At 42.8% G+C, this 24,208-nt stretch overlaps 1 protein-coding gene across 2 annotated transcripts in view; it reads right to left on the bottom strand.

Annotated features, from left to right (window-relative positions):
- Positions 1-24,208, bottom strand: part of JHY (junctional cadherin complex regulator) — a 102,509-nt gene that overhangs the window by 61,662 nt on the left and 16,639 nt on the right. The gene's annotated exons all lie outside the window — the stretch shown is intronic.

Genomic DNA, 24,208 nt, shown 5'->3' with positions numbered 1-24,208 from the left:
GGATCTGCCCTGACAGGACGGCTTGCCTCCTCAGGAAAAAACTGGCCAATGCATGCATTATGTGTTTTAAGTTATATAGTTCCAGTTTTCATTCTGCTTTAAATACTCCATGTGATTAATTGACTATTGGTTCCTAACTAGTGCCACAGAAGTTCGTGCTGGATCAGTATGCTTCTGCTTAAATAGTATCCACATTCAGGCCTTCATACCATTGCTCCTGCTCCCTTTGCTGCCCACCTACACCTGTTGCCTTCTACTTCCTTTTTAAGAAAAGATTTTTAAAATAGATTTTCTTAGAGAGGAAGGGAGGGGGAGAGAGAAATATCAATGTGAGAGCAAACCATCAATCGGCTGCCTCCTGCACACTCCCTACCTGGATTCAAGCCCGCAAACTGGGCATGTACCCTGTCCAGGAATCAAACCGGCAACCTTTTGGTGCACAGGATGTCCAACCAATTAAGCCACACTGGCCAGGACACGTGCTGCTTTTTTTAAAGAATCAGTTCAGTGATTGCCTCTTCTTGAAGGCCTCTCTGACTTCCCCTGACAGACGCAGACACTTTTTCTCCTGGGTTCATTCGGGGCGTCGCCTGCCTCCAGCGTAGCAGTTACCACTTAGACTGACTGTTTACTGTCTGCTTCCCCCGTGGCCAGAAGCTCCGGAGAGCAGATTCAGTAACAGCAGCCAAGTGGCCCGGCCTCCGAGCGCTCTAGGGCCCTTAATGAAGAGGAAAGAACCGCCCCCATCGCGCTGCTCCGGACTCTATTGCAGGACAGCGCACGAAGGCTGGGTGAAACAGTGTAGAATTCCCAGGTACACTAGGCCCGTTTTTGAAAGCTGTCCTTAGAAACAAGTACGTTGGCGTTCTGATTTTCAAAAGGGCGTGCATTAGTTATGTGGAAAGTTTTCACGGCTCCCTGGTCAGTGATGCCGTGTTAACGAAGTATCACTTTATAGATCATACAAGTCGGTAGTGAGGCCACTACGTGCTGAATGGCGCAGACGGGAGAGACGCCTGAACAGTGTCTTGAATGGAAAATTCCATAAAATTCAATGTAAATTATGCTGTCATAAGTAAGTACTCTTGTAGCTGCTCAGGGCAAAGAAAACCAAATCCAAGAATCAATGAACATACACTGAGTACTCCCTGTGTAGAACAATATTTACAAGTAGAATAGGAGAGTCGGGACTCAAAAACACCAGCGTACTAGAAGAATTCTATATTTCCAACCAAATGTAATTAGAAAACCATAGGTTAAGTAAAGCTTAATTTTATAGACAACAAAAAGTTTCACCAAATTCAAAATGATAGCAAAGGAGAGCAATATGTCACTTGATGTATTTACACACAGCATCTTATGTGGTCATCGCAGTCATCCTGCATCTATGTGGAAGGCAAGCGCCTTACCCTCGCTCTAAGGGGGAATAAGGCCCAGCAGATTCTGTGATTTGCTGCCAGTAATAAATGACTTCAGTAGCAATAGGGCTCCAGTCAGGCCTTCTAATGACAAATTCCAGTACTTAAGTCAACAGCACAAGCTCTAGTTAATTTTTCTTATTTTGAAAATAATAAAATTCTGAACCAAAGAAAGAATATATAAAAATTACACCTCTGTCAAAAATAGTACTTACTGTACTCTGGGAATTCAGGGTCAGCCCATGCGGGATGGAGCTGGATCATGGAACGTAGGCGGGCATGTGAGCTAAGCAGTGCCATGTGGTGCCATGGGGTCTGTGGTGGGGGTTCGGGATGAGGGAGGTGGGGGGTGGATAGAGACTCTTCATAAGGCAGCGGCCTTTGAGCTGAACCAAACAAGACAGGGGAGAGTGGTCTACCTAGAGGCCCAGGGGGTCGGGGTGGGGGCAGGAAGGATGAGGCTGAGTCAGCAGGAAGGGCCAGGCCATGAAGGGCCTGGGTACCGCTCTAAGGTTTGAGTCTGGAAGACAGCATGGCACGTGTGAGGGGACGGTGTGTGTGAGGAGACTGGCACGTGTGAGGCGGGGCTGGCACGTGTGAGGGGACTGGTGTGTGTGAGGGGACTGGTGTGTCTGAGGCGGGACTGGCATGTGTGAAGGGACTGGTGTGTGTGAGGCGGGACTGGCACGTGTGAGGCAGGACTGGCAGGTGTGAGGCGGGACTAGGGATGTGCCGTTTGCAGACAGTCTCTGGGAGTCACACCGGGAAGGGCCACTGGACCGCGCAGGTGCTATCTTTTGGCAACACTGTTCTTATTCTACCTGAAGTCTATCTCTTTCACCTGCGACACTGTCGCCTGGAACATGAGATCCGTGTAGAAGGGCCTGTTCCCAGCGTGGATTCCTTCCCCGCGGCTCCAGGACGCCCAGAGCTAACAGCAGCTTCCCTTCAGGTGTGTCGTGTCGCCATGGCCGGGCTCGGGAGCGTCCCAGGTGGGAACTGGCCCCACACAATAGATTGAGCAGAGAAGGTCTAAAGCCACTGGTTCAAGGACCGAGTAAGGGCTGCCTCCCAGGCCGCTGAAGAGCCAGGCTTTTATCCAAAAGCGTTTGAGATCCAAGACGGTGGTGGAATAAGTGGACCTTGCTCCTTCCGGGAGCAAACTTGAATTACAACTAAAATATGGACTAACCAACCGAACACCCAACTGAAGACCAGCTGAACAGCAGCCTGGTAACCAGGCTGTACAGAAGCAGTGCACAGAGCTGTTAGGAGGCACGGAGGTGCAAAAGGACTGGCCCTGCGCCCACGGGCAGTGGCTGAGATTCTGAGGGGCATCTCAGGTGCAAAGGTTCCCCCTGAGAAGCGTGGGTCGCAACCCGGTGCCAGGCTCCCCAGCCCAGAGCCCCAGAGCTGGGATGAGGCACCCACATAACATCTGGCTGTGAAAATCAGCAGGGGTCTGTCTGCCAGGGAGAGAGGGGAGTCTGCTAGAGACGCAAGGCACCCTTTTAAAGGACCAGTGCACAAAATCTCGTTTTCAGCCACTCACCCTGGGCTCCAGCAGAGGTAGGGCAGAGGAGAAATGGGGTTTGTGGCTCTGGAGAGAGAGGACACAGGCTGTGGCTGAGGGGACACAGCCGAGATTCCACAGATGGAGTCATCCTCCCTCACCACAGATACCATCTTTCTTGGGTGGAGCACTCCCTCCTGCACATCAGCCTGGGGAGCAATAGCTCACCCACTGACTCCCTGCGGCCCCGCCCTCTGGGCTCCCTGCGGCCTCACCCTGTGGAGCTTGCAATCTGTGAGGAGTCAGCTGCCTGGGATGGGGTGCAGAGGTCTGGGCAGTCTCATGGGTGTCAGGGACTGAGCTGTGTGGCTTTGGGGTGGGAGCTATTGCCCCACTTTCCTATGCACCTGACTGGTGCCTCTCCCCTATGGGAGATCCGCTAGCCCCACTCTCCGGGTTTTTGGTGGCCCCACCTTCTTGACTCTTGGTGGCTTTGCCCTGCTGAGATCTGGGAAGAATCCAGGACAGGGTTATGTGGCTCTTGGGTGTGGAGGGGAACTCTACCCCACGCCCCCAACTTCCATCAAGCCTGACAGGCACCTCCCCCTTTCCTGATTCCCACTGGCTCCGCCTGCTGAGATGGTCTCCTGGCAAAATTCGGGACAGAATGAGTTGTGTGGCTCTAGGATGGAGAATTCTTCCCTTGCACAACCACGTGGTGGACAGCCTTCCTCACGTGTCAAACCTTGGTCTGTTTGAGCCAGATACACTGGACTCACCCTGACCACTCCCTGAGATCCTGCCTCACCACGAAGGTGTGCAAGCACCCAGTGGGTGGCAGCTAGACTTGGTGTACCCTGGGACATTGGCTGAGTGGCCTCAGACCCAGCACTGACACCAAGTCTAAACCTGTATAGATCTGATGAACACCTCTTGCCCTACCTGGTGACTCACTGAGAACCTACTACATGGAACCAAGTGCTGCCAGAGGCTTTTTTAATGACAGAGCCTAGTAGGCAGCCGGCAGGCGGAGGCAAACAGAGGCAGACCTTGGGGTTCCGAGGACTCTTGCTGACCTGCCCCAGGGCCCAGTGCTGGTAAAAGCTGGCCTTGGCACAGCTTGGTCCTTCCTGTGCACTCCCAGGTCCAGCAGGGACAGCCACAAACTATGGATAGCTTTGTAGCTCCAAATAGGCTGCCCAGCACCAGTCATCGGCAGCGTCTGCCATTGGCCTACATCAGAATCTCTCCCAAGAGGCCCCAGAACCAACACACCCTGTGTCCAGCATCAGACAACACCAGAGCAGGATCCAATTAGGATCACAAGCAGCACATCCACAGGGAGATCGCGGCAGGAACAGGACCCCGCTGAGGCGAAATCTGCTCTGTGTGGTCAGCATCTGCACAGCAGCTTGTACCCTGTGGGTCGGGGCAGATCCTCACAGTCAGGCAGCCTGAGGGTCAACTCCATGCCTTAATGGGTCAATAGCCATCAAGACTCAACTGCAGCAGAAGGGCCCACATACACACAAGGGTTATTCATGGAGCACCCAGCACAAGTGATCAAGGAGACTGTGCCACTGCGTCCCACAGGACACATACTACATAAGGCCACCCTACCAAGACTGGTAGTCATAGCAGATCTATTTAATATATTGAAACAAACACAAAAAAGGCAGCCAAAATGGGGAGACAAAGATACATGCCCCAAATGAAAGGAGAAATTTCCAGAAAAAAAAAAAGCTAAATGAAGTGGAGGCAAGCAATCTAACAGATATAGAATTTTTAAAAAATGGTTTTAAGGATGCTCAAGAAACTTAAGGGGAAAATGGATGAAATCAATGAGAACTTAAAAAAGAGATAATACACATAAAAAAGGACATAGAAACCATAAAGAAAGAACCAGTCAGAAATAAAGAATACAATATCTGAAATGAAGAATACACTAGAAAGAATAAAGTCAGGTGGATGAAGCAGAAGATAAAATCAGAGATCTGAAAGACAAAGTAGCAGGAAACACCCAATCAGAGCAGCAAGAAGGAAAAAGAATTCTAAAAAATGAGGGCACGTTAAGGGAACTTAGGGAAAACATAAAGCATAACAACATATTCCTAATAGTGGTACCATAAAGAGAAGAGAAAGAGAGAGAGAGCAAGGGGTCAAGAAACTATTTGAAGAGATACTGACTGAAAACTTCCCTAACCTGGTAAAGAAAAATGGCATACAAGTCCAGGAAGTGTAGAGTTCCAAACAAGATGGACTCAAAGTGGCCCAAACCAAGACCATTATAATTAAAGTCACATAGATAAAAGACAAGGAAAGAATCTTAAAAGCAGCAAGAGAAAAACAGTTAGTACGAGGGAGCTCCCACAATACTGTCAGCTGATTTCTCAATGGAAACTTTCAGGCCAGAGTGATTGACATGAAATATTCAAAGTGATGAAAACCAAGGACCTACCACCAAGACTACTTTATCCAGCAAGGCTATCACTTAAAATTGAAAAAGAAATAAAGACCTTTTCAGATAAGAAAAAGCTAAAGGAGTTTATTGGCACCCAACCAATATTAGAAGAACAGTTAGAAGGTCTTATTGAAGAAGAAGAAGAAGAAGAAGAAGAAGAAGGAGGAGGAGGAGGAGGAGGAGGAGGAGGAGGAGGAGGAGGAGGAGGAGGAGGAGGAGGAGGAGAAGAAGAAGAAGAAGAAAAAGAAGAAGAAGAAGAAGAAGAAGAAGAAGAAGAAGAAGAAGAAGAAACATAGTTACATAGTTTAAAGAATAAAATGACAATAAATATGTATCTATCAATAATCACTTTAAGTGTAAATAGCTTAAATGCTCAAATCAAAAGACATAGGGCAGCTGAATAAATAAGAAAACAAGACCTACATATATGCTGTCTACAAGAGACCCACCTCAGAATGAAAGATACTCACAGACTAAAAATAAAGAGATGAAAAGTGTTATTTCATGCAAATGAGAATGTTTTTAAAAAGCTGAGGTAGCAATACTATATCTGACAAAAAAGACTTTAACACAAAGGCTATGTGGGAGAAGGACACAACATAATGATAAAATAATCAAGCCAAAAGAGGATATAACTCTTTTTTTAATACACAGTTCTTTTTTTAAATTTTTTAAAAATATATTTGATTTTTTACAGAGAGGAGTGGAGATAGAGAGTTAGAAACATTGATGAGAGAGAAACATCAATCAGCTGCCTCCTGCACACTCCCCCACTGGGGATGTGCCTGCAACCAAGGTACATGCCCTTGACTGGAATCGAACCTGGAACCCTTCAGTCCACAGGCCGACGCTCTATCCACTGAGCCAAACTAGTTAGGGCAGGATATAACTCTTGTAAACATACTTAGAGGCACCTAAATATATAAAGCAAATCTTGATAGAGAGATTGACAGTAATACAGTAGTAACTTTAATATACCATTGACATCAATGGATAGATCTTCCAGACAGAAAATCAACAAGGAAACAGTGGCCTTAAATGGCACACTAGATCAGATGGATTTGATTGATATCTTCAGAACATTTCACCCCAAAGCAGTGGAATATACATTCCTTTTAAGTACACATGAAACATTTTCTAGGATAGACAACATGTTAGGGCGCAAAACAAGTATCAATAAGTTTAAGAAGTTTGAAATCATATCAAGCATTTTTTCTGTATATAACGGTATGAAACTAGAAATCAATCACAAGAAAACAGTGAAAAACACACAAAGACATGGAGGCTAAATAAGATGTTGTTAAACAATGAACGGCTTAACAATGAGATCAAGGAAGAAATAAAAAGATATCTTGAAACAATGATAATGAGAACACAACAATCCAAAATCTAATGGACCCAGCAAAAGCAATCATAAGAGAGAAATTCATAGCACTGCAGTACTACCTCAATAAACAAGAAAAATCTCAAATAAACAATCTAACTTTATAATTAAAGGAACTAGAAAAACAAACAACCAACAAAGCCAGAAGTGAGAGAAGAAAGGAAATAATTAAGATCAGAGAAGAAATAAACAAAATAGTCTACAAAAAAATTTCAAAAGATCAATGAAATCAATAGTTGATTCTTTGAAAAAAATAAATGGGACCAACAAACCTTTAACCAGACTCACCAAGAAAAAAGGAGGACCCAAATAAATAAAATCAGAATGAAAAGAAGTAAAAACTGATTCCACAGAAATACAAGGGGTTGTAAGAAAATATTACAAACAACTATATGCCAATAAATTGGACAATCTGGACAAAATAGATAAATTCCTAGAAATATACAATCTTCTAAAACTGAATCAGGAAGACTCAGAGAATCTTAATAGACAGGTTATAACTAATGAAATTGAAGCAATAATGGAAAAACTTCCAACAAACTAAAGTCTTAGACCAGATGGCTTCACATGTGAATTTACCAAACACTTAAAAAGAACTAACACCTATCCTTCTAAAACTATTCCAAAAATTTCAAGAGGAGGGAAGACTGCCAAGATCATATTATAAGGTTAGCATTATCCTAATTCTAAAACCAGATAGAGAAACTACAAAGAAAATTATAGCCCAATATCCCTGATGAACATAGATGCAAAAACTCTTGACAAAATATTAGCAAACAAGATCTAGCAATACATTAAAAAGATCATTCACTATGATCAAGTGAATTTATTCCTGGGATGCCAAGGTTACCATAATATCCTCAAATCAATGAACGTGATACATCACATAAGCAAAATGGATAAAAATCACATGACCATAACCATAGATACAGCTAAAGCATTTGATAAAATCTAGCACCCATTTATGATAAAAACTCTCAACAAAGTGGGAATAGAAGAAACATACGTCAGCATAATAGAGTCTATATATGACAAACCCACAGGCAAATACTCAACAGGCAAAAACTATGTGCTTCCCTTTAGATTGGGAACAGGACAGGGATATCTGTTTTCAACACTCTTATTCAACACTAGTGGCTCAGTGCATGAAATTCGTGCATGGGATGGGGGGTGTCCCTCATCCCGGCCTGCACCCTCTCTAATCTGGGACCCCTGGGGGATGTCCAACTGCCAGTTTGGACATCCCACAGGGATCAGGCCTAAACCGGCAGTCCAACATCCCTCTCGCAATCTGGGACTTCTGGCTCCTAACCGCTCACCTGCCTGTCTGCCTGATCACCCCTAACCACTCTGCCTGCAGGCCTGATTGCCCCCAACTGCTCCCACTTCTGGTCTGATCACCCCTAATTGCCCCCCTCACCAGCCTGATCACCCCCAACTGCCCTCCCCTGCCAGCCTCATGGCCCCCAACTGCCCTCCTTGGCTGGTCTCCTGGAAGGTCTCCCGGTCTAATTAGCATATTACCCTTTTATTAGTATAGATAGTATTGAAAGTTCTAGCTACAGCAGTCAAAGAAGATGACAAAATAAAAGTCATCCAAACTGGAAAGGAAGAAGTAAAACTACCATTATTTGCAGGTGACATGGTATATAAAAAATCCTAGTAATTCTACCAAAAAACTATTAGAACTTATAAATGAATTTGGTTATGCAGCAGGATACAAAATAAATATCCAGACATCACTTGCATTTTTATACACCAATGATGATCTATCAGAAAGGGAATTTTTAAAAAAAATATATTTCATTGATCTTTCACAGAGAGGAGGGGAGAGGGACAGAGAGTCAGAAACATCGATGAGAGAGAAACATCGATCAGTTGCCTCTTGCACGACCCCTACTGGGGATGCGCCCGCAACCAAGGCACATGCCCTTAACTGGAATCAAACCTGTGACCCTTGAGTCCGCAGGCCGATGCTCTATCCACTGAGCCAAACCAGTCAGGGCCAGAAAGGGAATTTAAGAAAACAATTCTAATTACATTTGCATTAAAAAGGGGATAAATTTCACATGATCCCACTCATTTTTGGAATATAATGAACAACATAAACTGATGAATAAAAATAGAGCCAGAAGTATTGTACAGTCCAACCTAAAAGGGAAGGCAGGGGTGGGGGTGGGGTGGGTAAGAGATCAACCAAAGGACTTGCATGCATATGCACATACCCAATGGACACAGACAGTAGGGGCGTGAGGGCATGTGCTGGGGGATGATCACAGTTGGGGAAAGGCCAATGGGGAAAAAAGGAGACTTATGTAATTTTAAATTTTAAAAAAGGAAATAAATTTAACCAAGGATGTAATAGACCTGTACTCATAAAACTGTAAGACACTGAAGAAAGAAACTGAAGAAGATACCAATAAGTGGAGGCATATACCATGTTCATGGATAGGAAGAATTAACATAATTGAAATGTCCATGCTACCCAATGCAATGTATAGATTCAACTCCCAATGTTTTCTTCTAGGATTTTTATTGTTTCAAATCTAACATTTAAGTCTTTCATCCATTTGGGGTTTGTTCTTGTGTATGGTGTAAGAAGATGAAATTCCTGTCAAGACACCAATGGTATATTTCACAGAACTGGAACAATTATTCCAACAATAAATATGGAGCCACAAAAGACCCCAAATAGCCACAGTAATCTTGAGAAATAAGAATAAAGTTGGAGGTATCATGGTACCTGATATCAAACTATACTACAATGACATAGTACTCAAAACAGTATGGTACCAGCATAAGAACAAACATACATTTCAATTGAAGAGAATATAAAGCCCAGAGATAAATCCACATCTTTATCATCAATTAATTGTTGACAAAGGAGGCAAGATCATACAATGGGTTAAAGACAGTCTATTCAGTAAATGGTATTGGGAAAAATTGGACACACATGTGCAAAAAGTGAAAATAGACCACCTTTTCCACCACCTCCGGCGAGGAAAACAAAAGAAAAAATAAACAAAGGGGACTATATCAAACTAAAAGTTTTTGCAACAACAAAGGGAATCATCAACATAATGAAAAGACAACCTACTAAATGGAAGAACATACATCTAATAAGGGGTTAATATCAAATTTTATAAAGAACTTCTACACCTCAGCACCAAAAGAAAACCAAACAATCCAATTGAAAAATGGACAGTCCTGGCTGATGTGGTTTAGTTGGTTGGAGTGTCATCCGGTACAGGGTACATCAAAGGTGGCGGGTTTGATTCCAGGTCAAGGTGCGTGTGAGAGGCAGTGCTCAATGCTTCCCTTTCACATCGATGTTCTTCTCCCTTTCCCTTCGTCTCTCTAAAATCAATTTTAAAATGGGCAAAGTATCTGAATAGATATTTCTCCAAAGAGGACGTACAAATGGTCAATAGACATATGAAAAGATGCTCAATGTCACTAATCATCAGAGAAATTCAAATTGAAATTACAATGAGACCTCATCTCATGCCTGTCAGAATGGCTATTATCAATAAATCAAAAAGCAAGTGTTGGTGAGGATGTGGAGAAAAGGGAACTCATGTGCACTGTTGGTGGGAATGCAGACTGGTGCAGTCACTGTGGAAAGCAATATGGGATTACCTCAAAAAATTAAAAATGGAACTGCTGGAGAACCAAGATGGTGGCGTAAGGTACAGACCTGTGCGTGCTGCCTCCCACAACAACATTGAAATTACCAACTATAAGAGGAAACCAAGATGGCAGCATAGGTTAACGCCGGAGATCGCTGCCTTGAACAACTAATTCAAGGGTACACCTAAAAGGCGGAACAGACGTCATCCAGAACCACAGGAAGGCTGGCTGAGTGGAAATTCTACAACTAGGAGGAAAGAGAATATCATACCCAGACTCAGAGGAGGTGCAGTGCTGAAGTAAAATACTCAGGTATGGAGTGCGCGCGGAGCGGGCTGGAGGCGGAGGGCGCGGTTGTTGTTTTCAACCGGGAGGGAGTTTCAGACTCTGAGCTCCAGATCCGGGCGAGTCTCTAGGACCCAGACTCAAATGGGAGAAGCGGGACTGTCTGGCTTCGGTCGGAACTCGAAGGCAGCTTTCTCTCCGAGGTTTGCAGCGGTTGCTGGGACTCTGTGAGGCAGAGCCCCTAGGGACGGAACTGAGAGCAGCCATAACTGCTCAAGCTGGCCTGCTCTGTAGATCCCTGGGGACCCGCCCTGCCCAAGCCCTGCGCAGAGCCATTTGCCGGATAGCCTCAGGCAAAAGCTAGATTAGCACCGCCTTAGAGATCCAGCACAGAAGCTCTCCCACTGCAGACACAGCTGACTCTCACAGCCAGTTAGCCTGGAGGTCAAATCACCCCCACTATTGCCGACAACAATCAAGGCTTAACTACAACAAGACTTCGCACAAAGACCACTAGGGGGTGCACCAAGAAAAGATAAAAAAATGCGGAGACAAAGAAACAGGACGCAAATGTCAGAAATGGAAGATATAGAGCTCAAAACCACACTTTTAAGGTCTCTCAAGAACTGTCTAGAAGCTGCCGATAAACTTAGTAAGGCCCTCAAAAAGACTGGTGAGACCGCCGATAAATGTAGTGAGATCCTCAAGAAATCTAATGAGACCCTCGATATTGTGATAAAGAACCAACTAGAAATTAAGCATACACTGACTGAAATAAAGAATATTGTACAGACACCCAACAGCAGACCAGAGGAGCGCAAGAATCAAGTCAAAGATTCGAAATGCAAAGAAGCAAAAAACACCCAACTGGAAAAGCAAAATGAAAAAAGAATCCGAAAATATGAAGATAGTGTAAGGAGCCTTTGGGACAGCTTCAAACGTACCAACATCAGAATTATAGGAGTGCCAGAAGATGAGAGAGAGCAAGATATTGAAAACCTATTTGAAGAAATAATGACAGAAAACTTCCTGCACCTGGTGAAAGAAATAGACTTACAGGTCCAGGAAGCGCAGAGAACCCCAAACAAAAGGAATCCAAAGAGGACCACACCAAGACACATCATAATTAAAATGCCAAGAGCAAAAGACAAAGAGAAAATCCTAAAAGCAGCAAGAGAAAGAAACTCAGTTACCTACAAGGGAATACCCATACGACTGTCAGCTGATTTCTCAACAGAAACTTTGCAGGCCAGAAGGGAGTGGCAAGAAATATTCAAAGTGATGAATATCAAGAACCTACAACCAAGATTACTTTATCCAGCAAAGCTATCATTCAGAACTGAAGGTCAGATAAAGAGCTTCACAGATAAGGAAAAGCTAAAGGAGTTCATCACCACCAAACCAGTATTATATGAAATGCTGAAAGGTATCCTTTAAGAGGAGGAGGAAGAAGAAAAAGGTAAAGATACAAATTATGAACAACAAACATGCATCTATCAATAAGTGAATCTAAGAATCAAGTGAACAAATAATCTGGTGATCATAATAGAATCAGGGACATAGAAAGGGAATGGACTGGCTATTCTTGGGGGAGAAAGGGGTGTGGGAGATGCGGGAAAAGACTGGACAAAAATCGTGCGCCTATGGATGAGGACAGTGGGTGGGGAGTGAGGGCGGAGGGTGGGGCGGGAACTGGGAGGAGGGGAGTTATGGGGGGGAAAAAAGAGGAACAAATGTAATAATCTGAACAATAAAGATTTAATTTAAAAAAAAAAGGAGGAAACGAACTGAAAAAAAAAATTACCAACTATAAGACAAAACAGCTATCACTCAGAACCATGGGAAAGCTGGCCAGGTGGAAGTTCTACAACTGGAAGGAAAGAAAGAAGAGCATTGAGACTGAGTAGGATATGCAGAGGCGCCAAGAACAGAGGTACGGAGTTGCACGCCAGGCGGGCTGCAACTGGATGCGAAGTTTCTTTCAATCGAAAGGGGTTACAAACTCTCGGATCCAATGAGCTTGTTTGGGGCGAGATTCTGAGGTCCCAGAACCCTACGGGGAGAGGCAGGATGGCCTTGCAGCGGATCGGAGAGCGAGGGTGGCTTTCTCGTGAAGCTGCTCGCCAGTACTCGGGGAGTCGCGGAGCTGCGGAGAAGCCATTGCTGTTTGCTTTACCCTGGTGACTCCCTGAGACCCCGCCCTACTCAATTTACATCCCTGCCCAAGCTGTGCCAGAGGCACAAAAGGAACCACCGGCACTTTTACAGCATAACCCAACAAACTGCAGATTTCAACTCCTCGCACCCGTAAGGGACACACTCAAGAAGCAGAATCAGGTTCAGAGGAAGCCAGAACCGGACCCAGCTGGGCCAGCAACATGGAACCGCTGTACCAGCAAACGCACAAACAGGTCCACTAGATCCAGTCTCACATGGGACGCCAGGAGACTGCAGACAAGCAGTCTGTGCACTTAGTAGAAAACAAAATCCAAGCAAGCATACCAGATATTCAGCCAGCAAGAACGCCTGGAGATTTTGTCCAGCAAGGAGCTGCCCAACAAAAGACAGAATGCCAAACTTTGTGTTGCTGAGCCGGCCTCCATGAGGCTGAGCCGGCCCCCGTGAGGCTGTGATGGCCCCCATGAGGTCGAAACGGCCCCGGTGAGGCTGAAACGGCCCCTGTGAGGCTGAGATGGCCCCTGTGAGGCTGAGACAGACCCTGCGAGGCTGTGACGGCCCCTGGAAAGCCGAGAAAAATACCACATGATCTCACTCATTTATGGATAATAAAGACCATTATAAAATGATGAACAAAAATAGATACAAAGGCAGAGCAGCATTGAACAGACTGTCAAACTACAGTGGGAAGCCTGGGGAGGGTTGCGGGTTGGTGGTAAGAGATCAACCGAAGGACTTGTATGCATGCATATAAGAATAACCAATGGACACAAGACACTGGGGGGTAGGGGAGGCCGGGGGAATGTCAAGGGGGGGAAGGGGGGAGACATATGTAATACTCTTTGTAATACTTTAAGAAATAAAACAAAATTAAAATAAAAAAGAAAATTAGTAAAATGTATATGAAAATAATATATAAATTGATTAATAAATAAATAATAACATGATATAACAACAACAAAAACATGATATAAAAACAATGAAAATGCCCTGGCTGGTTTGGCTCAGTGGATAGAGTGTCTGCCTGCGGACTCAAGGGTCCCGGGTTCGATTCCAGTCAAGGGCATGTATCTTGGTTGCGGGTGCATTCCCAGTAGGAGGTGTTCAGGAGGCAGCTGATCGATGTTTCTCTCTCATCGATGTTTCTAACTCTCTATCTTCCTTCCTTTCTGTAAAAAAATCAATAAAATATATTTTTTAAAAATGATATAAAAAAAAATGGAACTGCCTTACGAACCAGCGATTCCACTTCCGGGAATATATCTGAAGAAACCTGAACCACTGATTCAAAAGAATATATGTACCCCTATGTTCAGTGCAGTGTTATTTACAAAAGGCAAGATTTGGAAGCAGCTGAAGTGCCCATCAGTAGATGAATGGATAAAAAAAGCTGTGGTACATTTACAGAATGGAACACTACTTGGTGGTAAAAAAAAAAAAGAAATCTTAACCTTTGCAACAGCATGGATGAACCTGGAGAGGATTATGCTAAGTGAAATACGCCAGTCAGAGAAAGACAAACAGCATATAATTTCACTTATATGTGGAACTGAATGAACTAACAAACACATGACTCGTAGATACAGAGAACAGACTGATAGCTGTCAGGGGGGAAATGTTAGGGGGTTGGGTAAAAAGGTGAAGAGATTAAGCAAAAAACAAACAAACAAAAAACAACAAATAGACAGAAAACAGTATGGCGATTACCAGAGTGAAAGAGGTGTGGGGAACGTAGGCGAGGGTAAAGGGGGGAATAAATGGTGATGGAAGGAGACTTGACTTGCGGTGGTGAACACAATATACAGATGAAGTATGTAATTGTACTCCTGAACCCTATACATTTTTAAAAATATGTTTTTATTGATTTTTTTAGTGAGAGAGAGAGAGAGAGATGAGAGAGGAACATTGATCAGCTGCCTCTTGCACACCCTTTACTGGGGATTGAGCTTGCAACCTGGGCATATGCCCTGACTGGGAATCCAATTGGCAACCCTATATAATTTTTATTAACCAATGTCCTCCTAATAAATTCAATTAAAATAAATAAATAAGTTTTTTTAAGTGGTTGGGAAGGAATCAAATAATGAGTACTGGAATTTCATAAATTATATTTCAGAGTATTTCAAGAGGTTTCACAAGTATGTATACCTAACCCTATGTGATTTATACCATTTTCTTATTTAAAATAGATTAGCATTTTAGAAGTATGTAGCTAAGAATTTTTGGGTTTGAGTTTACTCAAGAAGTAATTGATCATTGACTTAAGAATGTTTTGTATTACTTTAGAAAGTTCAACTGGTTCCTGTGTTTATTTTTTATATGCTGTTATTAATTTTAGGGAGAAAGAAAGGGAGAGGGAGAGGGAGAGAGAGAAACATCGATGTGAGAAAGGAACATCGACCAGGCTGCTTCCTGTGTGTCCCCTAATGGGGAGTGAGCCTGCAACCTAGGCATGTGCCCTGACCCTGAATCAAACCAGCAACCTTTTGGTGCATGGGATGATGCTCAACCAGCTGAGTGAGCCACACCACCCAGAGCCACTTGCTTAGTTTTTAAATTCTGTAATGTATTCAAAGGAACCAATTGGGTCATTAAAAAAAAAAAAAGAAGAAAGAAAGAAAAATGAAAGGGCTCTGTATGTCTCGTTTTCAGTTATATCCCTAGCACTGGGGAGAGCTGTGGCTCCGTAAATGTTCAACAACCACAAGGGTGGGTTGGTCCTCAGAATGGGAAGTGGAGTCTACCTATGGCTTTCTATGGCCTTGAAGACTAAGGTGGTTGAGTAACCTTTCCATACCCACATTTGCAAAGTGTCTGTCATTTCTTCCCAAGAAATTACAAGGAGAGAGAAGAATAGCATGAATAAGGGCTGCCTGCTCTTTTCTGAGCCCACATGAAATTCATCATCCTCAGTCTGCAAAGTCACATTAGAATCCAGGTAGAAAGGACGGTCACCTTTCAAGACACGATTTCCTGTAATGGTAGACGGTAAACGGACTCAAATTCTAGGGAGTTTCAGACAAAGGCTTGTGCTACTGAACAAACCGTAAAGAAAAGCAAGCACTGGGTGCTCGCCCGCAAAGCTATGGTCCAGTGCGACGCTTAGGCGCCCTCTAGTGTGGGCTGGCTTTTACAGCAGTTCCTTGCTCTACACATCATGGGACTAAGGTCCTTCATGACTTCAAAGGTGAATTTCCCAGGGCATTTTAATGTACAGCTGATAGATCTATGAACAATGGCCAAAGGATTGTGGAGCAATTGAATTTAAAAAATCAATGGTTCTACTATGAGCCATTATTTACAGGCAAAAAAATGCAATTTTGGTAACTGAGCAATCAGGGGGTGTGAAGTTACAAGGATTCCTACAAATGTTGTAAACTGTAAATACACGGGCATGTTTCAAACGAAGAGATATTAAAGTGTACAGAGTGCCCCACCTGCTCCTCTCCACCCTCACCATCGATTATCCTCCCAAAGTTTTTTACATACACCAACCAAATATGACATATATTTTACTCCTCCCCACCTTTTTATACTGTATATACTATCCTGCATCTTTAATTTCTGTCTTAATAATAAAGCCTGCTATGTGGTCCATAACAGTTCATGAAGATCATCATTTATTTTTTAACAGCTACAGTTGTATTCTGTTGTGTGGAGACATTAGAATTTACTTAGTACTTCCCAAACACAAAAGTTATTTCAAAACTGCACACATATAACTAATATTAAATTCCTAGGAGTGGAATGTGTTGGGTCAAACAAAAATAATTGCTAACATGTATACAGAGCTTTCTATAAGCTAGGCTTTGATGTAAAAATGTGTAATCATATATCCCACCATTTATTTAACCTTAAAAGGATTATTAAGAACTATTATCCCATCTTAAAGATGAGGAAACGGAAGCACTGAGAGGTGAAAGAACCTGCCCAAGGGCAGGCATTAGTGCCAACCAACCTGTCTCCAAAGCTTATACTCTCAGCCATTATACTTTATTTTCTCCAGGAGTGTATGTATTTGTATTTTAAATAGATGTTAATAAATGCCCCCATACTGGTATCCTAACTTATTCTCTCACCAGCTTGACTATACTTTTGGCCTATAGGTTCATCAAACTTGGAGGATTTTGTTGTTTAGTTATTGGTGAAAAATGGAATCCCAATGTGGTATTAACTTGCATTTCTCTTAGAACACCCTGAGGGTGGATGTATTTCCATATGCTTAAAAGCCATAGGTATTAACTTTTCTGTGAGTTATCTTTTCATATCTTGTGTATTTTTATACTGGAGTATTGGTCTCCTTATTGATTTATAGGAGCTCTTTATATATTTGAGATATTAGTGAATTGTCTGTGATATAAGTTTGAAATATCTTCCCTAGCTTGTTCTTTACATTTTGACTTTCATATGCTTTCTTCCTGTAGCAGTTTTTGATATTTTTGTAGTCAAATTTATCAATCTTCTACAGATTCTAGATTTCAAATAATGTTAAGGTAATAGGAGAATTTTCCCATTTTTATAGTTTTTTATGGTTTACTTTTTTAAAATTAAAAAAGATCCTCTTAGAATTTATTTTGTTAAATGATATGAGGTATGGATCCAACTTTATTTTTCTCCAGGTGGCTTATCCAGTTGTCGTTTTTTGAACAACCTTTGATTTCCTCATGATTTGAGATATGCCTTTATCAAATCACAGTTTCAGATCTTACATTCCCATATGTAACTTGGTTCTCTTTCTAAATTTTCTATTCTTTTCTTCCATGTTTCTATCTGTATATGGATGAAATATTACCTTAATATTTAATTATTTAGGCGTTATGCTATACTATACTATCTAGTAGGGCTATTTTCTCTTATGATGACTCTTAATTCCAGAGCTTTCTTTATTATTCATGCCAATGTTTCTTATGAACTTCATAATCAGCCTTTCAAATTTTATTTTTAAAAATAATTATTGATATTTTTATTGGGATATTAACGTTTTAGATTTACTTTCAGACCTTCCTGAATACAATACACCACTTACGACCCTTAGATCTGACGCAGCCTGGCCTGGTGCTGGCAACAAAACAATGTCTTAAAAAGCTCAGTGTTTGGTCGTGCTCGTGGTAATGGAGATTTTTGTATTCATTCAGTTAACAATAGACGTTACGTATCCTCTCACTGTTCCTGCTTGTCAGACATTTGTCACCTCTTTCAAAGAAATGAGAAGGGGAAACATCGTTCTAACGTGAAAACCTTCCAGGAGGATGCTGCTGTCATTGAAAACAGCCTCCGATCCTGCCCCCACTCCATCCCTCCTGCCTCCAATCAGAGGACGTCCATCACCGACGCTTAGTGCCTGCGACTCGCCCCACTTTGGCTTCAGGTCCGATAAACGCTTTCTGTTCTTTATGCTCTACCCGGGGTCGGCAAACCGCGGCTCTTTGGCCCCTTGCCTGTGGCTCTTCCACAAAATACCACATGCGGGCGCACACATACAGTGCGATTGAAACTTCATGGCCCATGCGCAGAAGTTGGTATTTTGTGGAAGAGCCACAGTCAAGGGGCCAAAGAGCCGCGGTTTGCCGAGCCGAAGTTTGCCTACCATTGCCCCTTGCTACTCTTGTAGAAATGCACTCTTGCCTCACGCCAGACCTGCTGAAAAGTCTGTATTTCAAGAAGACCCTGAGGGAGGTCATAGCACCTTCAAGTGTGCGAAGCAAAAGATTCGTGGTTCCCAAAGTGTGGGCCTGACAGCAGAAGTGGCATGATCTAGAACAGTGGTTCCCAACCTTGTTTTTTGGCCATGCCCCACCTAAGCATCTCTATAATCCTGATGCCTGCCCCCCGGTGACATATCATTCTTATCATTCAAGAAGTGAAGTCCTATTCATGTGGAGGAAGCCTAAAAGGCCATTAACTTGGTTTAAACAAGCTTCCAAAGAACATGGCATTAAAGAAGAGAAAAATAAAAGAACGAAAGGACAGTTGAAGTACTGAGGAAGAAATCACGAAGAAATTGTTAAAATAATAGTAATATGAAGTGATATGAAAAAATAGCAAATAAAGTTTTAAAACATAAAATAGAAAACTGAAATCATAAATATGTCACAATATATTTACATACTGTATATGAGGCCCCTAGAACCATAAGAAATGCAAAAAATTCACTGTTAATAACTCATTCTTGAGTTGCTCCCCTTAAAAGTCAAATTGCCCCCCTGTGGGGCATGTGCCCACGTTGGGAACCACTGCTCTAGAGCCATGTAGCAAATTCAAACTCTTGGGCCTGACCCTCACCCTCCTGAGGCAGCAGTGCTTGGGTCTGTCCAGGAGTCTGGTCTGAGCAGCCCTCCAGATGCTTCTCCTGGTGCTAGTGACTGAGGCCCATGCTCCAGGTCAGGGATGCGGTCCTGGCCAGCCACTGGGATCACCTGGGGAGCTCTGACATCCCCATGCGTAGAGGGCACCCCTAATAAATTACATCCGAATGTCAGGGCTGCAGGCCACGGAGTCAGTATTTTTAGTTTTCCAGGTGATTCCAATGTGAAGGCTAGGGTTAGGGCCTCTGCTCTGCCTTGAACAATGCTTCTCACACCTGGCTCCTCAGAATCGCCTGAGGATCTTCTTTAAAAAGTACTGATGTGGCCCTAGCCTAGAGCATCAGCCTGTGGACTGAAGGGTCCGGACTAGATTCCAGTCAGGGGCACATGCCCAGGTTTCGGGCTCGATTCCCAGCGTGGGGTGTGCAGGAGGCAGCTGATCGGTGATTCTCTGTCATCGTTGATGTTTCTATCTCTCTCTCCCTATTCCTTCCTTCCTCTCTGAAACCAATAAAGATATATTTAAAAAAATAGTAAATAAAAAGTACTGATGCTGAAGGTCTTCTGCAGAGATGGAAGTTGGTCTGGATGAAGCGAAGAATCACTTTTTAAAAGTGTGGTTTCTTGGAAACCAAGATGGCGGCATAGGTAAACACTGGAAATTGCTGCCTTGTATAACCACTTCAAAAATACAATGAAAAGACAAAATGGACATCATCCAGAACCACAGAAAGGCTGGCTGAGTGGAAATTCTACAACTAGAAGGAAAGAGAAAAGCACACTGAGACTCAGAGGAGGTGCGGAAGTAAAGTGCAGAGGTACGAAGGCGCACGTGGAAAGGGCTGGCAACTGAGGACGCGGTTGTCTTTTGCAATCAGGAGGGAGTCACAAGCTCCCGACGGCCCGGGTGAGTCTCTGGGGACCCAGACTCATATGGGGAGAAACTGGACTGTCTGGCATTGGGCGGAACTTGAGGGCGGCTTTCTCTCAGAGGTGCTTGCAGCGATTACTGGGACACTGAGACCTGGTACCTCTTAGGGTAGGACTGAGGAGCAGCCATAGCTGTTTGCTCTGCTCTGTTGATCCCCTGAGACCCCGCCCCACCCAAGCTGTGCTCAGAGGCTTTTGCATATGAAAGGCCTGGCCCTTTGCAATCTAACATTACCTAACAAACTGCAGCTGGGTCAGAGAGACCCAGAACTTCCAAAAGAAGGCCCAAGGCCCCACCGCAGCTTGCATTGCTTCACAGCTGGGCCTCATCTGGGCACCTCCAAATCCCAAACAAAGAAGAGGAATCTGCAGATCTCTCCTTAGCTCCTGCTGGGTAGCCTGCTGCAGAGGCTAAATTAGCAACTCCTTAGAGATCCAAGAGCCAGTGTACCCAGTGGTCAGAGTGGGACCATCCAGATTACAACTCCTCAGGTCCATAAGGGGCATACTCAGGGGGCAGACTCAGTGAGCACCAAAGGCCCACTGAAGCAAGTCTTGCCCCAGAAGAGTGTCTCCAGCACAGAAGTTCTCCCACTGCAGACACAGCTGATTCTCACAGACAATTGGCCTGGAGGTAAATTCCTCCCAATGATACCTACAACAATCAAGGCTTAACTACAACAAGACTGTACACAAAGCCCACAAAGGGGTGCACCAAGAGTGTCCACCTCAGGTAATTGGGGAGGCTGAGCCACTGGGCCCTATAGGACACCTAGCACAGAAAGCCACTCCATCAACACAGGGAAACATAAAAAATGCAGAGACAAAGAAACAGGTCACAAATGACAGAAATGGAGGAAAGCAAATGACTGGATATAGAGTTCAAAACCAAACGTATAAGGGTTTTCAAGAATTTTCTAAAAACCACCAATAAATTTAGTGAGACCTTCAAGAAATCTAGTGAGACCCTCGAGGATATGAACAAGGACCAACTAGAAATTAATCACACACTGACTGAAATAAAGAATAATATACAGAGATCCAACAGCAGACTAGAGGATCACAAGAATCAAGTCAAAGATTTGAAATACGAAGAAGCAAAAAACACCCAACCAGAAAAGCAAAATGAAAAAAGAATCCAAAAATATGAAGATAGTGTGAGGAGCCTCTGGGACAGCTTCAAACGTACAAACATCAGAATTATAGGGGTGCCAGAAGAAGAGAGAGAGAAAGATATTGAAAACCTATTTGAAGAAATAATGACAGAAAATTTCCCCCACCTGGTGAAAGAAATGGACTTACAAGTCCAGGAAGTGCAGAGAACCCCAAACAAAAGGAATCCAAAGAGGACCAAACCAAGACACATCATAATTAAAATGCCAAGAGCAAAAGACAAAGAGAGAATCTTGAAAGCAGCAAGAGAAAGACAGTCAGTTACCTACAAGGGAATACCCATACGACTGTCAGCTGGTTTCTCAACAGAAACTTTGCAGGCCAGAAGGGAGTGGCAAGAAATATTCAAAGTGATGAATACCAAGAACCTACAACCTAGATTACTTTACCCAGCAAAGCTATCATTCAGAATTGAAGGTCAGATAAAGAGCTTCAGAGATAAGAAAAAGCTAAAGTAGTTCATCGCCACCAAACCAGTATTATATGAAATGCTGAAAGGTATCCTTAAGAAGAGGAAGGAGAAGAAAAAGGTAAAGATACAAATTATGAACAACAAATACACATCTAGCAACAAGTGAATCTGAAAATCAAGTGAATAAATAATCTGATGAACAGAATAAACTGGTGAATATAATAGAATCAGGGGCATAGAAAGGGAGTGGACTGACTATTCTCGGGGGGGAAAGGGGTGTGGGGGTGCAGGAAGAGACTGGACAAAAATCGTACACCTATGGATGAGGACAGTGGGGGGGTAAGGGCAGAGGGTGGGGTGGGGAACTGGGTGGAGGGGAGCTATGGGGGGGAAAAAAGAGGAACAACTGTAATAATCTGAACAATAAAGATTTAATTTAAAATAAATAAATAAATAAATAAATAAATAAATAAATGATTTTTTTTTTAAAAAAAGAATCAACCAAAAAAAAAAAAGTGTGGTTTCTCGGGTGATTCTAATATCCAGCTGGGATTTCAAACCACTGCTCTAGAAAGACTGAACCCCACGCAAACCTCAAGTCACACTAAGAAAATGAAGTTTGGATGTAAGGGAAGAGAGGCATTTTTCAATTCCCATATATTTACTGAGTCTGTGCAGTGCGTTAGGCTAGTTACTATGAAGATTAAAAATAAGTGCAAAGCATAGTTCCTGCCCATAAGAGAATATATAGCCTGTATCGGCAGAAAAGACCACACATTTCACATATAAATAATTATTTAAAAGTAATATATTCCATGCTACTGACTATAACATAATTTTAAAAGTTACATATATCATTATATCACTGTTAGGTCAAACTAATTTTTATTGCTTTTAAAAGAATGGGAGTAAAGATGAAAGGAATATACGTTAGAAATGATTATTAAACAATTTTGAATACAATTAGCAATCAGCCTTTAGATATTTGAACCTGGAAAAAGCAACGGACAAGGTCAATGGCCAAAGAATAATTCATGAGCTCAAAGATGGAGCAAGCCTAAGATGCTTAGAGTCTCCTCCTTGGCATAATGAAAACTGTGCTATGGAATCACCCACAATCAACTCAGCCCAACAGTGCTTAGTAAATTAAATGGTTTGCAAAGAACTCATATGCATGTATGCATAACCCTTAGACACAGACAATAACCACTAAAATATGAGCAATTAAAGAGCTTATAATAAACATTTTCTCTTTCATCATTAAAAATATAACTATTAATTTTGGCCTGACTATTGGCCTTCCCTTCTATACTGGCTTCTTTTGAGAACACATTCAAAAACAATGAAACGTATCCTAGTCTGGGAGAAATAACTAGCTTTAAACATTTTTCACATATATTGCACTATAAAATGTATTTATAACTTTAAATGAGCAGTCAAAATTCAAAATTTCATGTATGTTTTATGAAACAAAAAAGTACATTAAACATCTAAAACTGGCTTAAAACGTTGAAAACTCTATTTGAATTCAGCTATTGTTTTGATAATTCAGCTAAATATACTACACCCACTCCTTTAGTTTATTATTAGGTACAAAGGCAAGGATGTGACATATGCTTTAAGACTATAAAAGGAGTCATTTTTCTTTCTTTCTTTAAATGTGAGGATCTGATTGGCTGTATTCAGTGATTCATGAGTTGGGCAGATCCATCTAGCAACTGAAAGGTGCTCCCTTAAAAGGAATTTCTGAATCAAGAAAATAATCACAAACATTCATCCCATCTCTCTTGTTCCATCAGGAAGTAAAGGTTAAAATAGGTTACAGCACCTTCAATGATACCAACTTCGATCTGGAGGCCTAAGGGAACTCCCATTTAATGTAATAACCTCTCCTCCATATTTGAAAATGAACCCGCAATAGAAGATGAATTTCAAGCTGTTCCCCCAGTAAGGGTGGTGGATACACCAATCCAGCCATACTCTTTTCTTACATCCACAGACATATTCAATAGGAGGTGGGCTGATATGATCAATCTGTGTGCCCATCAGATAAAATTAAGTTTACTGGCTTCAGTCTGAGGAAGACAAGTATCATATGATCTCATGTACCTGTGGATGAACGAAATGGATCCAGAGACTCGGAAGCCTGGGACAGACTGACGAGCCTCAGGGAAAGGGGGAGTGAGGAGTGGGGAGTGGGAAGAGATTGACCAAAGAAGTTATATGCACATATGCATTACCCCTGGATAGGGACAACAATCCCGTGAAGGCCTGGGGGTGGGGTGGGAGTGGGGTAGAAGGGGTCAGTGGAGCAAAAAAAGGGGGACATCTGTAATACTCAGCAATAAAGACACATTTGTTTAAAAGTTTACTGGCTTCAGTAGATTTTAAATCCATTATCTGGGATAGAATGATCTTCAAAATGGTCAGATAAGAAAAGGAGGGCATTTATTATTGTTCTATCTGTACAGATGGGGAGACTAAGGCTTAATAATAAAGGGCGTTGTCGTGGTTCTCCG

This window comes from Myotis nattereri, assembly GCF_964212035.1.
Source record: "Myotis nattereri genome assembly, chromosome: 19".
Taxonomy (NCBI): Eukaryota; Metazoa; Chordata; class Mammalia; order Chiroptera; family Vespertilionidae; genus Myotis; species Myotis nattereri.
This window is presented reverse-complemented; position numbering and strand designations above follow the sequence as displayed.